Below are 7,401 nucleotides of genomic sequence, written 5' to 3' on the forward strand. Positions count from 1 at the left end.
TGCCAGAATGGACACATTCATGGACATACTCGTGCCTTCCTGTGAAGTCAGAGCAAATAGGACAAGCTCCCCTAAAGAATAAGAGATATGTTGGTACTGTGAACTTTTCACACTCTGGTTCACACAGATAAGTTAATTATTATTACACTTTCTTTCATATGCAGCCAAGACTTAAAGGATTTTTAGGCTTCACTCATTCTGCCTTGATCAAGAAAACACACACACTCAACTTGTCATGCCTAGTGACTTATGGCAAAGAGCTTGTCTCATCAATTACATGGGTTCAGTCTATTGTCTGGATCTGCCTCTTCCCTTCATAATTCCCCACCCCCAATCCACACACTCCAGATTGGGGGCAATTTTACAGAGAAGATGGCAAAGAGGATTTCTATCATGCAGTACCAACATGATAAAAACAGAACAAAACAAAAAGCCATCAGACATTTCTATTTGCTCTTTTGGGATCTGCTCTCAATTCCAGAGCCATTAATCATCCTTTCCCATGGGAGTCAATCCTTCTTGATTCTTTTTCTTTCTTCCTGGATTTGTCTGTTTAGGAACATTAAACTCCTCCCCTTCCCATTTATTAAACAGAGCTTTTCTCTTCCTCGTGGAAACTAGGCACCAGCCCAAAACCCATGTCCTTAAAGTTTGTTTCTATCCCCTCGATAGGCTTATAAAACCAATTCCACCCCCCCCCAAAAAAATCCATGTCCCTTCTGAATAAAGAATTCTTGTAATAACCACTAAGAAGAAAAAAACATTTCTTCACTTTATGACATGAAATCTCAGAAGAGATATTTGCATTCAAGTTGTAGGGACATTTCACTCTAACCCTCAATGTTTTGTCCAAGTGAAAGCCCAGTACAGCAATTTCCACAATGATGTGAGTTTGTTATAAGCACTGTTTCCTCTAATATATTTATGGGGTTCCTATGGTCATCTCTCCCTCTACTCATCAACAAGAATGCATTGCGCTGTGTGTATTATGCAGGGTCTCAACCCAGTTTATCCTTTCCCAAATTCTCCAGTAGAATATTCTTGGAGACAGCCATCCCTACACCTTTATGTGAGCTAACCTGCAGGCTCATACAACTTCATTCAATTCATGTACTCAAAATTTTGAAGGATTGTACCTTAAGTCACTCAAGCCCGTTGAGGGTAGCAGGGCATCTATGTCCCGGGTAAATTCAGCAGTGACCCCCAAAACCCATCAAGGACACAGGAAAGTTAATAATAATTAACTAGAATGGTGGTTGGAAATTTGCTATGCCTGGTTGCCCAGGTCACAAACTTTGACTCTGCAGTACTCCATTATGTTCAAATGGCATCACCTACTGTATTCTCAAATGTGACTCTGCCCTCCTACTCCCAATATCAACCCCTATGACTCCCATTTATAAAACTGGGCATATGTCTCCAGCTCCTTCTGATTTCTTCTTCTATTACCTCCCCAATTCCCCAGCCACTGCAAGGACTAATGTCCTGTTCTACTTTTACTAGACAAACAAAATGGGGTGAGGCACTGAGAGGAAGCTGTATCTGCCACAAGATGTTATCAAATGCTGTAAGGACTACAACAGAGACAACTTTTTTTTTTTTTCAACGTTTATTTATTTTTGGGACAGAGAGAGACAGAGCATGAACGGGGGAGGGGCAGAGAGAGAGAGGGAGACACAGAATCGGAAACAGGCTCCAGGCTCTGAGCCATCAGCCCAGAGCCCGACGCGGGGCTCGAACTCACGGACCGCGAGATCGTGACCTGGCTGAAGTCGGACGCTTAACCGACTGCGCCACCCAGGCGCCCCCAGAGACAACTCTTGATGGGGACAAAGAGCGTTCAAGGTCATGTTCAAGGAGTTCCTGGTTCCTGACATGAAACAACCACAGTCATTCACTTATTTTACTTATTCGTATGCTATAATCACTCAATAATTGTTACTATTATACTTTAAATGGTTAAAATTTAGATTAATTAAAAATAAGAAAAATAAAGGTTCTATTTGACTTTTATTTTTTTTTTCTTCTCCAATACTTTTTCTTTCTTTCTTTACGTAGACCCGTTTGTCACTATCTCATTTTCCTTTTACCTGAAGCACTTCTAAAACATTTCTTAGAGGACAGGTCTAACAGTGATGAATTTCCTCAGTTTTTTCCTAAGAAAGTTTTTATTTCTCCTTAACTTTTGGAGAATAATTTTCCAGGATACAGAGAGTAAGAGCCATATTTTTCACTTTTGAAGTGGGTGTTGACAGATAAGCAAGGGAAGGAGGTTAAAATGTTCCATACAGTAATGTATTAGAGTCGGTGAAATAGTATAAATTCATGTTTAGATTAATATAGATACAAGTGGATATATATCTGCATGCAAACACAAGCATACCCACGTGGTATAGTATACACACGTATAGTATGTATACTATATAGTATACACACATATATTTCCTTTCTCTGTCCCCTGAGAGGACCTAGAAACAAGGACACCTCAATAGCAAGGAACATACCTAGCACCCAGATCTTGGTTCTAATATCATTTTTGATGTAAAGAAACTGTGCTTCCTGGAGAAAAATGGTGTTGTAGGACTAGGGCAGGAAATACACAAAGTGAACCTAAAGCATCTTAGAAGGCTAGAAAGGAAGGAAACGCTCAAACAACAAAATATATTGATGAGGGTATGTTCAAAGGACACAAGAGACAACTGAGAAAGCTCCCAATGGCCAAAGTTGGAACAATTTGAGCGACAACATAAATGATGTTGTACAGTTGATCCTTGAACAACATGGGTTTGAACTGTGCGGGTCCACTTAACTGTGAACTCTTTTCAATAGATACAGTACAATACTGTAAATGTATTGTCTTTTCCTTATGATTTCTTAAATAATGTTTTCCTTCTTTTACCTTACTTTATCATGAGCATACAGTATATAATACATATACAAACTGTTTGTTAATCAACCATTCATGTTATTGCTAAGACTTCCAGTCAATAGTAGGCTATTAGTAAAGTTTTAAATTTTTTTTTTCAACGTTTATTTATTTTTGGGACAGAGAGAGACAGCGCATGAACGGGGGAGGGTCAGAGAGAGAGGGAGACACAGAATCGGAAACAGGCTCCAGGCTCTGAGCCATCAGCCCAGAGCCTGACGCGGGGCTCGAACTCACGGACCGCGAGATCGTGACCTGGCTGAAGTCGGACGCTTAACCGACTGCGCCACCCAGGCGCCCCATAGTAAAGTTTTAAGAAATCAAAAGTTATATGTAAATTTTTGACTGCATAGGAGGTCGGCACCCAAACCCCTGTATTACCCAAGGGTCAACTGTAATCGATTATAGCCCAAAATATAAAGTAAATATTCATGAGTCCATACTGCTATAAATAAATGACTGAATAAGTAAATCATTATGGAGAGGAGATAAATCTCCTATGCAGCATTACAAATAAATTATGTAGATACTCAGCCCTCCACAAGGTAGAGCAGACCTCTTTGTAACTCTCCAGGTGGGGATGGTACATAATGACTTCCTACCAAAAAGCAAAATATGAAAAGAGGGGGGAGAGTAACTTCACAGTGGAGAAGCCTGACAAATACTTTCTCAGTCAGGTGATCAAGGTCAACATCAACAGTGATGTCATATTGAGAACATGTACCCTTGATGTAAGAATGGCTCTTTACCTCTATGATCTTCCTCCCAAGAACACAAAACCCCAGTCTAATTATGAGAAAAGGCATCACACAAATCCCGGTAGAGAGGCATTCTAAAATTTTAAAATACACCTGACCAGTACTCCCCCAAACGATCAAGATCATCAAAACCAAGGAAAGTGTGAAAAACTATCCCAGCCAAGGGGAGCCTAAGAAAACATGATAACTAAATGAAATATAGTATCCTGGATGGGATCCTGAAACAGAAAAAGGACAGTAGGTAAAAACTAAGGGAATGTGCATAAAGTATAGACCTTAGGTCTATAATCTAATATATCAATATTAGTTCATTTATTTTGGCAAATGCACCATCTAATGTAAGATGTTACTAATAAGAGTAATAAGAGAAACGGGGTATGGAATATATGGGAACCCTCTATATTACCTTCATGATATTTTTGTAAATATAATACTATCCTAGCTTTTGGCTTTCAGCTGGGAGGAGGCAAAAGTGCAACTGTTTTCAGTCCTCCTGAATCTAGGCTCATCCAACACCAGTCACCTCCACCACGTGGCCCAAGTTGACCCCAACAAGATCAATGTTGTATATCTGAAGTGCACCAGTGGGGAAGTCGGCGCCGCATCTGTCCTGGCTCCAAAGATCGACCCCTTGGGTCTATCTCCAAAAAATGTTGGTGATGACATCACCGAGGCAGCTGGTGATTGGAAGGGTCTGAGGATGACAGTGAAACTGACCCAGGCCGAGATTGAAGTGGAACCTTCTGCCTCTGCCCTAATTATCAAAGCCCTCAAGGAACCACTAAAAGGCAGAAAGAAGCAGAAAAACATCACGCACAGTGGAAATATCACTTTTGATAAGTTGTCAACATTGTCCAACAGATGCGGCACTGATCTCTAGCGGAGAACTCTCTGGAATCATAAAAGAGATCCTGGGGACTGCCTAATCTGTGGACTGCAATGTTGATGGGCACCAACCTCATAACATCAATGCTGGTATAGTGGAATGCCCAGCTAGTTAAGAACTACAAAGGGAAATGTTTCAGTAAAGGATCATTTGACAACCAAAAAATAAAAATAAAAAATAACTCTCTTAAAAAAATTAAATTTATTTTAAAACAAAGGAGCATAAACTTTTGGATGAATATGACAATCCAAGAGAGGAAGCATTTTCAATCGATACTCTTTGGTTTTTTCCAACTGAATTGAAAATATCAGTATACAAAAGCTGCACATATTTAATGTTATATACATTTCGATGAGTTTGGATATATACGTACCTGATAGACTTTGCTCAAAAGAAAAATTCTCTTAGCCTTGGTCAGGTGCTCACCCTGTCCTCCACTGTGACTCTCAGAGGTAGCTGAGGAGGGTTGTTTCATATCATTAGCGGCTATCAACACTGCGTCCACTACATGGAAAGTTCTATGCTACGCTCCTTAAATAGATTATCGCCTGACCCTTGTACAGACAGGGAAGAGGCAGAGCAGACACCCCTAGGTGCCGAGGCAGCGTTTATTCACTTGCAGAATATTTTGTTTAGGGCAGGAATACAGTCAGTTGTTCTCCACACAACCTGCCCTGAGCTGATTGGTGGGGGGGGAGGGTGGTCTCATACAGGCTGCCTCCCAGGTTCCGGTGCCACCCTTCTCTGCTTCTTTCCTTCTGTCTGTCTGGAATGCAGACACGAGGATCTGGGCAAGCAACCTACTATGAATGTGAGGCAGGGAGCAAGAGGACAAAAGACTCACCTAAGGGCAGCATGGAAAGAGAGGATCCTGGTACACAGATGACATTGAGAGCCACTGTGCTATCGCAGGACTTCGTTTTGTGTGAGAAAGCAAATCCTTAATTGGTTAAGCTATTCTCTTGTGTTTCCGCTGCATGGATTTGAGCATAACTCTAATAGAAGAGCCATGTGGCTTGCCTAGGGCTTCATACATAGGGCCTGACACACCTGGACCCAACATCAGGTCGGTGCGACCCCGAAGCTTGAAACTGTGGCCATTTTCCTTCCTTTGACATTTGTGGCCATTGCTCCCCATGAACAGCTCTATCCCAGGTCTTCCCAGCTCCTGAGTTTCAATATTGACTTTATAATTGAGGTTCTCAAGGGGCAACTCCTGGGATCACCCTCTGGCTCCTTCTGGGCCCGGCCACCCCAGGCAGCAAGCCCACCCCTGTGTGCACCCTCGGGGCCCTGGGATGCGGGGCTCGGACAAAGCAGGCCAGGTGCGCACGCAGTTTTCAGCTCCAGCTCAAATTCATCACGACACCCTCACTGGCCCTTTGATCTTGTCATGAGACACCTGTTCTTCCTAAGCCACATCTGTCACCTCCCAACTCCCACACGACTCATTTTAATCACCGAAGCAAATAATCAGTGTCTAGCCTGGGGTCAGAGTCCTGGGTTACAAGGAGGGAAGGTGATGGCAGCAGTGACTGTAAGGTGGCCCGTGGTGAGCACAGCAGGTGGGGGGGACACCCTCTCGGCCCTCCCTTCCCATTCCTCTCCTCCCCACCACATCGCCATCAAACCCTGCTTTCTGTCTCCTGCCTTTGGTGAATACTATTCTTACCACATCAAGAGCAGCTGCTTTGGGAAAAAATAAATCAGTAAAGACCACTATCCCTGACTTGAGTCCTTTGTTCACCTCCATTGGCCCAGGGCTGCCAGGACCTCCAGGGAGCTCTGTGCCAGCGGCCTGGGTGCCCTGAGCAGCGCTGGCTCAGTCTGCTGTAGGCGGAGACCAGGAGCTGGACCACTCCAGAACTAAAGCGCCGTGGACCTGAACACAGGGTGTCACGATGCCCCACCTCCTCTACTCTGATGCTTCTGAATCTCACTGCTGAGAACTAAACGGCTCAGAGACCAGGGGCAGGGTGCTCAGCTCATCTGGGAATTCACAGTCCCTAACGGCGCCTGGTGGAGGGGGTGGTGCCTGGTGAGCACGGGAGGCAGGAATCCGGGAGCAGCGTGCACCTCTTGTGCGGCCAGTCCTGGCCTCTCTGCAGAGATGCGGCTCCTTAAACCTGCTTTCTTCTGGCCACCGTTATCTGATGCCCCATGGACACCCACGAGGAGCAGTTACCCAGTAGAAATCGATCAGCCCCTCTTCCCCAGCCAGCCTCCAGGCTCCACATATAGAAGGGCAGAGTCTCCTCTGGCTCTTTCTTCTTTCCTTCCTCCTTCCCACCCTCCCTTTCCACCGATATGTCATAGCCTGGGCTTTGCGGCCTGGACTGTCCACGGCTGGTCAGTGTTGTGACGCATATATTTCCATCTTACCTGTATTTGAAGCCCTCACAGTATAGACCTGCCTCCCTCCATCTCCAGGCTCATTATTCCTCCAGCATACTTGCTCTTCAAGGCCCATCCTAAAAGCTCCCCTTTCCATTTAATCTCCCCTCACTCCACACGGTGAAAGTGGATTACTCCCTTCTGAAGCCCCAAGAGGCCTGCTTCTGTCTCTCTCCCTCTCAGAGCAGCTTTTGTTCTCTACCCAATCATGCACTAGATGGTGCATACATCTTGTCTAACCTGACCGTGGGGCAGGACCATCTCTGCATCCTGTATGGTCCTGAGGCCGCTCATTTTCCATGGCGGGCACTCAGGAAAGAATAGCATCCTGGTGGGGTACCTGGGTGGCTCAGTCAGTTAAGCGTCCGACTTTGGCTCAGGTCATGACCCACAGTTCGTGGGTTTGATCCCCGCGTCGGGCTCTGTGCTGACAGCTC

The 7,401-nt window shown here is 44.6% G+C and overlaps 1 pseudogene; it reads left to right on the forward strand.

Moving 5' to 3' along the window:
* The first annotated feature begins 881 nt into the window (after nucleotides 1–881).
* Nucleotides 882–4,685, forward strand: LOC121037456 (60S ribosomal protein L12-like; annotated as a pseudogene).
* The last annotated feature ends 2,716 nt before the right edge of the window (nucleotides 4,686–7,401 follow it).

The sequence above is a fragment of the Herpailurus yagouaroundi genome, unplaced genomic scaffold (assembly GCF_014898765.1).
Source record: "Herpailurus yagouaroundi ecotype Mexico unplaced genomic scaffold, PumYag 163, whole genome shotgun sequence".
NCBI lineage: Eukaryota > Metazoa > Chordata > Mammalia > Carnivora > Felidae > Herpailurus > Herpailurus yagouaroundi.